General features: G+C 40.4%; 1 long non-coding RNA gene across 2 annotated transcripts; it reads left to right on the top strand.

Moving 5' to 3' along the window:
- The first annotated feature begins 2749 nt into the window (after positions 1-2749).
- LOC307161617 lies at positions 2750-3749 on the top strand. 2 transcript variants are annotated; one of them, XR_013821762.1, is made up of 3 exons: positions 2750-2827; positions 3036-3157; positions 3256-3749. It is a non-coding gene; the product is annotated as an uncharacterized lncRNA (long non-coding RNA). The 2 variants fall into 2 exon arrangements; XR_013821763.1 differs by having other exon boundaries at positions 3036-3325; positions 3424-3749.
- The last annotated feature ends 6897 nt before the right edge of the window (positions 3750-10646 follow it).

Raw genomic sequence — 10646 nt, 5'->3', positions numbered from 1 at the left:
CATCCTCATCCTCATCCTCCCCTTGCCGCTGTGTCCTCTGCCACACGCTTGGCCGAGCGACCGGCAGGCTGAAGTTGTTCCAGACGAACAACACAGGAATCGCCCCGGGTTTCAAACGGCGTCGGCCCCCTTCAATAATATCTCCAGGCATAAAATGCCGACTGCAGACAGTGGTGTATCTACTTATCACTAAACTATCACGCCTAATGTTTCGGACCCATATCGCCCTGACTGACTCATCCTTTGGGAACTGGTGGAAACTTACCCCAGAATTAACTTTCCCCGACACAGAACAGATCGGCACACAACAAAAACTGCTGTTAGGATGTTCTCGTTTCTGATACTTAAGCATTCGTGACATTTTAATTAAAACAGAAATAATAATTGTATTCTAAAAAAGCGAAAAATAAGTTACCTCAGAGATCATCTACCGCTGCAGACGCGTACGGTAATGCAAACCGGAAATGTTTATACCCGTTTTCCGGTTCGAACGTTGGGCGTTCCGCATAACCCCTATTAGGATATGAAAGACGATTACTAGACAGAGATTGAAGTGAAAAAGATAACATTTATTATATAAGTTTACATCTACTAGCTACACCACCCAATAGCTAGTCATGGAAGAGATACCATGTAACTTTATTAGCTAGCTACATAGGATTACATCAACTATAGACAACCTAATGTTACTAGCTAGGCATGGAAGAGATAACAAGTAGGCTATTAAATAGGTTTACATCAACAGCAGATAACCTAATAGCTAGTCATGGGAGCGATACCATGTATCAAATAACATTACATTACAATATTTATCCTAAATGTTATACATTTTATCAAACAACAACAAAGTAAATAAATTATTATTATTTTTTTTTTTTACATTTCTCTTTCCGCTTGCTAGAAAGACGCCTACACTGATACCTAATTTGGGAAGTTCTCACAGTCCACACAAAGACACATGTCTGTACATGGGAGCTCGTTCAATTTGCATGTGCATCTCCCTTTGACACATTGTGTTTTTTTACAGGAGCAGTACACAAGCTCCAAGATGCCGACAGGGGCTGGGGGAAGTGTCATCCAGTCAATCCTCAAGAAGTCTCCCTCAATCTTCCAACCATGGGCCATTGGTGGGGGAACATCAGGCTGACTCTTCAGGGACCTTCTGTATATGGCTGCCTGGTAGTTTGCCCGCTGGGTGTGGTTATGCAAGGCATCCCTGTTTGGTGGTAGACTTCTGTCTGTGCACTTTCCACTCTTGAACAGCTGAGACCTTGCATAATTGACATCCCTACAGTCTTTAACGTCATAGAGTGCACACGTAAATGCTTCTGTAGCTTCATACAGATCTGCTGGCAGTTGAAAAGCTGTTCCCAGCCTGCTCATTGTGGCACAATGGTCTTCGTTAGAAAGCAGTGTTTTAATTGCCTTCACTTTACCAACGCCATACAGTGCACTTACTGTATCACAGCCAGTGAAACAGTGAAGTCCAATCAGAGCATCTGATATTTTATCACCTAGATGGCTCTGTATTTGCTGTACATGTATGGTGCGTTTGTTTTCTCCTTTACCTGTGTGAAAGTAGATGTTTGCTTCAATTTCCCTGCAGAATGAAATGGCCAATACAAACACATCAGTGTCAGGACTGTTGATCACAATATTTGTACTGTACTGTGAGGCATGCGCACAGTGAAGCAACAGCCGAGTGTCTGCCTCCTCCTGTGTCGTAGACAGTGCTGGCAGTGGTAACACCTCAAGGTCTGTGCCACTGTTGTTTATTCTGATTACGTGACACTCAGAGCCATGTCCAACTACCAATGTAATGTCCTCAATTTGATCTATCCTAGACTTAGACCACGACTCAAAGAAAAACTGTTGCAGTTGCTCCTTGTTGTCACCACAAGACAAGAACTTGGACCATTGTTTTGGTGTTTTCTGGTCAGCTGAATATATTTTAGTCAACTGACATCCTTTTGTAGCTCGTCTGTCTCGTTCCGCGTTCTTTATGCTCATCTGTTTGTAGGTATCAGGGACAAAATGCACAACTTTTGATTTACTTGCTTTGGCTGCATTGATCAGGTACATAAGTACATTGTTGGCAAATCTTCCAAATGTATTTTGGGGTTTCATGGCTTGTACTAGAGCCATTGCATCACACACCCAGGTTGAGCCATCAGGGATTTCAACTGTGGCTGGTGGATTTACTGACCCTTCTAGAAAGTGCATTAATTTGGCTTTGTCTGTTTTTACAATCGAGCCATCAACGTTTGCAATTGCTGCAGGCAAGGGCCCCAGACTATAGACCAGCATTTCCCCTATGTCTATCTTCCTCACTGTTCCAACCACAATAAGCCTTGCGAAGAGATCTCTATCTGCTTTGAGGGCTATCTCTCGGCCTTTCACTTTGGTGACACTGGAGGTAGCTGTGTCCTTAAATGTCTTGAGTTTCATTTTTTTCAATGTTGCATGAAATTCAACCTTATCTGTGTTGAGACGTTGCTGAAAGAATTCAACAAATGCCTTCTCACCTATTTCCTTTGCATTCAGCAGATCTGCAGAGATGGCTTCTGATGCTACCTGACCTGATGTAACATGGTAAAGATGTTCTTTTTCCAGTGTTTGGTCAAATGGGTTCATCATGTGATGTATGGTTGACGGAATGCTCTGAACATCTTTTTCATCCTGTTCCTTTCTTTTCTCATCCAATTCTGTTCTCTGTCTAGTTGATGTGTTCTGCCCAGCCATGTCCTTGACCTCCATTGTGATGGCTGCTCTCTCGTGCTGTGTCAGTGTCCACCTGTGGATTGCACCTTTGTTCAACGAAAAACCTGTAAGCCCACCTTTGGTCTTTGAGTCCCTGTTTGCTGTCTGTTCTATTACCTGGTCACATGCAGTGCCTGTAAAGGCATATGCCTGCTGCCTCTGTGCCACAAAGTCACCTGATTGGACCTGTGTGTAGATTCTTGGATGAGTTTCCTTTAGAATGTTACTCCTGCCAGTATGCTGATAGGTATCTACTGTAATTGATTCTGTCGTAGGAAAAGAACCACGGCAGCATGAACCGAATGCTGGAAAGATGCAGACCCCAGTTTGCCTCTCGTGTGGCCCTGATGAATGATAGCAGATCCTCTACCATTTCAATGTAGGAACTCCAAAACTGGTATGTCTTGCTTTCTTGTTGTTTGTTGAATTTGTCATAGCCTTCAAGGATTGTGTTGAACACCTGTGATTCAATAATTACTTGACATTTTTCTTCAGGAAATGCACTTTGGAGGTCAGCAGCAACTTTTAAAGCAGCTTCACGGCAGTCTTGAGAAAGGGTTTCAAGGTAGGCTTGCCAGCGTAACCTGTGTAGTGCCTCACACATCAACTTGTGGCTTCGGATGCTTCTGTTATATTGGTGACCTGTTATAACTCCCCCAACAGACCCAGCAGCAATAACATCAGCCTCAATCAGAATGTCTTGTAAGCCAGCATCTCCAAATCGCTTGCCAATACAGGACAGGAAAGCCATACATGTGTGAAACTCCCCCATTCTAATTGTAAGTCTTTCCTTGTATGTTTCACTTTTCCACCGTATCTCCTGAGCTTTGGCATAGATGGCTTGGTCAAAGACTAGAACTATCTCTTGAAGTTGGAGTCTGTCTGCAATTTCTGTTGATCTTTTAAGGATGGTTTTTACAGTTCCCAATTCTGTAGGACTTGCATCAATCACTGGAAGGTACCCAATGTTGGTTGGTGGTGGAATTGGATCTCCACAGATTACGGTGTTAAAACCAGTCCAGGAAGGAAGGACTTTGCCATGGACTGCAGTCTTCATCAGGAAGTAGGCACCATCTAATTTTTGTGTTGATTTCCTGGTAAGGATGTGGGTGTCTCGATTTAGTTCCACTTCTTTTCCAAAGTGTTCTGGGCCTGTTCTCTTCCCTCTGATGTATGTCTCAAGGTTAGTAGAGGGTGGATCAAGAGACCTCTTTCTTGTTTTCTGTAAACACTGATGGTCAGGGGTAGGTTCGTTACATGGAATCATTTTTTGAATTATAATGCCATTCGTATTGTGTGTAGTCCCTTTACCAGACAATGTTTCCTCTCCAAAATCATTATTGTCCCAAACTAGAGTTGCTTGCAACTGTACTTGCATGTTTTGGGGGATGTAAGTGTCACCTCGTAGTATTTGTAGCTGTGCTAAAGCTGTGTCATGTTCAAGTACCTGCGAGTTAGAGGAACAGTGCCCAAGACCATTCAATAAGCCTATCAGCTGAGCTGATCCTGTCATGTGTCTAACAGCCATGGCTAATGCACAATGTTTGGGCATAAGCCATCTCCCTTTCATTGTTAGCTTAATAACATCCTGGCCAATTGACACAATCTTCTCAGCCTCCTCTTCACTAACATTCACTCTTTCATTGTCAGTAGAGGGATCTGTTGTCATCGCTGTAGTCCATGCAATGAAATTGAAAAGCTTATCTGGGACCAGATTTGATGCAGCTGACATCGTAAGTTGCTGTGCTGTTGGTTGCCATGTGAGTTTGGGTGTTGCCTTACACTTTTCAACTATGGCATCTTTCAGTGTCATGGCTGCATGGAACAAGAGGCGGCTCTCATTTGTGTCATCTGTTTCAATTCTTCTTGTGCTCTCTTCATCTGATGATGAGGATGAAGATGCTGATGACAAAGATGATCCAGCTGTGGCAACTTCATCTTGGACCATTTCGTGTGGTGTCAAATCCTCAACATAGACAAAGTCATGCCTTGATAGTTTTTGAAACTTTAGAAAAGGATATGACTTTTTTAGTCTCGTTTTTAAGGAACCAGATTTGTAGGAGGAGATGTCAATTCCTTCTGTTTCAAGGACACATTTCTTGAACAGTGCATTCAACTTTGATAACTTTAGCACCTTCCGCTTTCTTAGCAAACTTTCCTCCACCACTGTTGTACAGAAATGCTTGTATCCAGTCTGAAACTGGTTGTTTCCTGTGCAGTCATGTTCATCTGTTTTGTACAGAAATACAGTGTAGTTTCTGTAGCATCTGAAATGATACATTGCTTCTGAGGCAACAAGGTCCATTCCACGTATTTGTAACAGAAGATTTTCATCCCTGCGTGACTCCGCTGCAAGAAGCAGCTTACCAGCTGTCAGTGTTTCACATTTCTGAAGATTCTCCTTTACCCTCTTCCGGTTATATTTCTGGGTGAAATATTTATCTCTTCTGCATATTATGCACTGCCTTGGAAGGAGATGTGGTGCTCTTTTTAGATGACCCGGAACCTCTGTTGTGGTTGAGCGGAGAACTCTAACCTTTGTTGGCGTATTTGTGGTGTAGGCTTCTTCATCTAATATATTGTAATGGAAAAGATAAGGGAAAAATAAAAAATGTGATGACTGCATGGATTGTAGTAGTAATGCTTTCATCTTTATAGTTTTACAACCTATTAGACTGTGAACCAATAATTTTACTACACTGTTTACAACTCTGCTAATCTGTTTCCCCAGGTTTTCCCAGATCCTCAGCCCTGCTGCGAGACATCTTCTTGACCTGATCTAAGCATCATAAAACTCTTTTAATGTTTTGCTCATCTGATTGGTGGAGCACATTTTCAGTCGCTATATGTTGAAAAATGTGTCCGCTATATGTTGAAAAATGTGTCCACTAGATGTCGCTGTCTATAGTAGCCTTTTATAAGAATAAATATATAATAATTAACTTAATATATTTTTCACTATTTCTGAGATGTAAATATCAATCATTTGTTTGGGGTTAAAGGGGATTCTAAGCATTTACACCATGATTAATCCAAACGTATGAGGTCAAACAACTACACTTAGGCTAACCACTAACTTATAAAGCTGCTTTACAAACCTTCAGCTTCCTGTACTGTCTTTTCTTTCTTCTTGTTGGCTCTCTCAATATTTCTTTTGTTAGCATACTGCATGTAGCATTCTCTATGGTAGCCAACATGAATTGGTACATCTGGAATGTGGCCTTCTGTGATTTTATATTTTTCCACAGCTTTTTGGGCGATTTGGCTTTCTTTTGTATTTAAATTCACCCACTCTAAAGAACATTGTACAAACTTGATCCAACTTGTTACTGAAAAGGGTATGATGTTTGTTGATGAACAGCTAGTAACATGCACACAACACTCCATTATCCAAGATAAATCGTGTCAAATTTATGTTAGATATATAAATATAACGTTAGATCTACAATATAAATTATTGCTAAGTCACTCCCGCCCATTTCGGGGTCCTAGTCTGGCCGTCTGCGATTGGTTAGAATTTTTAATGACGTTAAAAACTCCAATCCGATTGGTTCAGCTACTAGAGCTGTCCCGCGATTTGCCTAAGATGATTGACAATCAAAACATACGTTTGTGAAAATATATGATCAAACCAGAATTGCCAACAAATTTTATTTGACTACATATAATTACTTAACATCGTACATAAAAGAAGCGTATACTCTATCGATGGAGATCGATCAACAACACGAAAAACGCGCTCGGCCCACCGTCTAATTGGTTCGGTGGATAGCAACAGGTTCTCTGAGGCAAATATGTTCTCATTATCACATCACACGCATAGCCTTTAATGGTGCGTTCACAACGGACGAAATTTCGCTTCAAACTTTTGTTTTTACGCGCGTCAATTTAGCTCTTGATGCGCGAATTGATACAAAGTGGTCAAGCGTATCACTAGACGCGGTAGGCGCGAATTTCACATAATCCCTTTTTGAATTTGACGCGCTATTCGCGTCTGGTGTGTGAACGCAGTCGCACAGTTAGGCATAGGCAGTTTATATGAAACGAAATGTTTATAAATGGAATGAATAAGGCCTGTTATTATTTTATTTTCCAGTTAGTTTCTTGATCTCGCGTTTCTGAAATGTTTTGCAGATGTGCTGTTAAGTGGACAAACTTTTTGAGGACTTGTAAAACTCGGAAGATTAATAATCCCCTAAAATCGCCAAAGGTTTTGAAATGTTGACTATATTCCAGTGTTCTTATTACTGTATAGATTTCATACTACATTGCTATGGAAATAAGCCTGTTGTTCAAATGAACCTGATTATGCCCTTGGGCGCTTGAGTAGCCTAAATAAATAAATTAAATATGTGGCAGCCGTTGTGTGCAGTAAACTTTCCTTTAACAAGCCTGTTGTAGCCTACTGTGATGACCAGTTATAGTTTTAGTGCTAGTAAGCCTATTTAAAGGTGCAGATTAATTCAGGTAGGACTGTGTGTAGACATATTTTATGATGTGTATTATGAGGTGGTCCGCGAAAATTCTTGATTACAAATAGTGGTCCACACACTCAAAAAGTTTGAGAACCCCTGATCTAAAGGATAATCTAATGTGTACTACAGTGCTGTTGAATTTACTTGAGTTGAACATTACCATTAATTACATAGAAACCATTACAGAGATGTTTGTGTACAGAATTGCATGTGCATTTTACAGATTATGAAACCAAAGACAATAGAAATGTATTCTCTCGATTATATGTAACAAGCAGCATTTGGACCATACATTGACACATACAGGTTATAGAAATGTTCAGTATGTGTTCAGAGATTACAGTGGTTCTGTTTTAAACTGTAATCTTTTTTATTTCCCGCATTTTGTTCATGAACTTTTATTTTGTGTTCATTGGAATTTTCAGTGCATAAACAGTTATGCATCAACAAACCACAGATATGACACTTGTTTGCAAAGATAGGCTAGTATATATATATATATATATATATATATAAGATAGTATTTAATATAGATAGTTTAATTGACATTAAGGACTACATCCCTAAACAATCAGGCATCTTTTTTTTTTTTTTTACAGGAGCATTGTAAAACTCATTGACGCCCCGAGAGTGGACAGAGAAAACTGCGATTACATTTGAAGTGAAACATTCATTTAAATGCAAACAAAAGTCTATTTCATTACACCAAGTATAATGTGTTAGCCTGGTAATACCAAACTCTGCTACTTCGCTTTGCTTCGTAGACAGAGTCTGGAAGGGCATACCGTAAAACTTCAAATAATAGCCCGGGCTTCTATTTACCCAAATCTATTTACCACTGCACCGGCTTGTATTTGAGACAGGCGTCTATAAGAGACAGGCCTTTAATTTAGTGTTGAGATGTTCAAGCATGACAGTATGAGGTTACCACATTATATTATGTTTTCTTTATAATTAATTTGAATGTGTTTAACAAATCATTTAATGTAAGAAATGTCTTTGCAATGGACAGCAATGGGCAGAACACAAGTTACCGCTAAAATCCATCGAGCATATGAACTTGAGCATATGAAATGTATTTTGCCCGAAACACATCAACAAGAAAGAATGAAGGCTACCCTGTAAAACAACTGCAATCATGTGATAGAAAATTACTCTATTCATCACTATCATCATCCCCGCGATCCTCAATTAGCCTACAAGTTCATTGTCGAATTCCTCCTCCACGTCGCTCTCCTCCACTTCTCCCTCTCCAGCCTCCGCTCTCCAGCCTCTGCCTGCCTTGCTTGCACTAGCATCCCGCCCAGATGCGCACGGCTCTCCCTCTTTGAAACAATGGATAAGGTGATCCTCGCTTCCATCAGAAGCTACTGTCAGGCCACATACCTAAGGATAACATCCCGAAGTTAATGAAATATATTATCTCCTCTTTCTCCCTCACACACACACACACACACACGCACGCGCGCGCGAATAGTGATGAGTCTTTCATGAACGGTTGCGTCTGTCACGTGAAATCTAATCAAAACATGGAACAGACGATCTGATGGGTTTTAGAAGATCATATACAACCCGATACTAAAAAACAGACCGGGCCTCTATTTGATACCGGCCTTTATTTACCCAAACCTGTCATCACACCAGGCGTTTAAAAGAGACAGGCGTCTATTTGGGACTCGGCTATTATTTGAAGTTTTACGGTAATTGAAAAGCATTTTCAATCATTGGTTACCCGTAAGCCAATCACATAACGTTTGGTTATGGCGTGTGTTATGCGCAGGCTCAGCCGCATCGAACTTCCACTGTAAACACATGTATGATGCGAAAACAAAACCATTGCGCGAAATACCGGAGTGAACATGGCTGTGAACGACTTTTGCAGATTATGTGAAGTAAATCTATGCATCCACGGTACAATCAGAGTCTACGTCACGGCTCTCAGCCCGCCCTCTGTTCGTTGATTGGCCGGCTGTTTTCAGGCCGGAGGAAAACGGGGAGAAAGGTCGCTATCTCAGACTGAGTACAGAAGCGAACTGAAATTGAGCGGAAGTACAAAGTCTGACGTAGTCAGGCTAATAATGCGTACTGATGTGATGGTAAATGTATGTACTTGTTTTAATCCAAACCACAGGGAATACCGAAGCAGGTGGGTGGGAACAACTGTGGGATCTACATAGTAGGTTAAATTTGAAATGTTATTGTAGTTAATTATTGTAAGTTATACCATGCTCATTTTCTTGCACTTTGTGAATTGTAACAGTGCACTCTGTACATGGCTTTGGGGCTCCGATTTGATTTTACAGAAGTATGTCTTTACCTCATTACATCTTTCAAGTTAATTAAACAGACATCCATAATTATTGTGTGTATAATTATTATTAAAAAAAAATTCTGGATGACATGCCCCTGATCAGGAGGTGGTGGTGTGCTCTCATACTGGACAACTTCACTCTGCAAATGTATGTAGCTGTTTGCATGTTCCTACATTAAACATTACTATATGTACTATATCTACCAATTTACCTACCTACCTCTTGTCTTGTTCTTTTAGCTCTCAACCATACAAAAGGCAATGTCTTCGGGGAGATTCAGACAAAGCAGGTAATGTATTGTGCACATACATTCATTAAGAACTAATAATTTTATAATTGTTACAGCTACAAAGTTGTTCAAATATGAAATTTAATAGATTATATACAAGTACTATATAGGTCAGCCAATAGCCATGTTTCCACTGTCCCTTCCGGGGCTTGATCGTGCCTCATTGGGGCTTCCAGGGGTTTCTGGTCCGCTGAATACCTTGGTACAAAGCGGGGCCAACTAGGGCTTGAGTGGTCGTGAGCAAAGGTGGGGTTTATCTGAGTCTGGACAGAGAGTCAGCGCCATGGATCATTTCATATATGGCTATCAGTTAACATCAGCATTGAAGCATTTAAAAACATTTTAGCTCAACTCACTTTCAGACAGCAGAGAGCCCTTGATGCACACTTTTGCGAGCCCGACTCGAACTCGAACTCGAACTCATATATATCACACACACAAACGCAAAGAAAAATGTAATTCATTTATTTGACAAATTCAATTCCTTAAGGCCTCTCCTCAGGAGGTTACACCCTAATTTGTACAATAACAACAACACTCCTCTACTAGGGGTTGCACGACTACTACTAGTCGATTTCTTATCAAAACAATACTCGAGTTACTCGACTACTCGTGGTTCATGCTACTGTAAATGAAAAGACATGAAATAGCTAGGCTAGATCTTATCAATAAACATTTATTACTTCATAGCCTAATGCAACAATTACATAAGTAAACTCTCAAAACATTATAATTATGACATTTCATTTTTAAATTTTCATGTAACAGTCTAAAGCTAAATAAATAGCTGCTGTTCTTGCCTTTCATTTC

The sequence above is a fragment of the Squalius cephalus genome (genome assembly GCF_949319135.1).
Source record: "Squalius cephalus genome assembly, chromosome: 7".
NCBI lineage: Eukaryota > Metazoa > Chordata > Actinopteri > Cypriniformes > Leuciscidae > Squalius > Squalius cephalus.
This window is presented reverse-complemented; position numbering and strand designations above follow the sequence as displayed.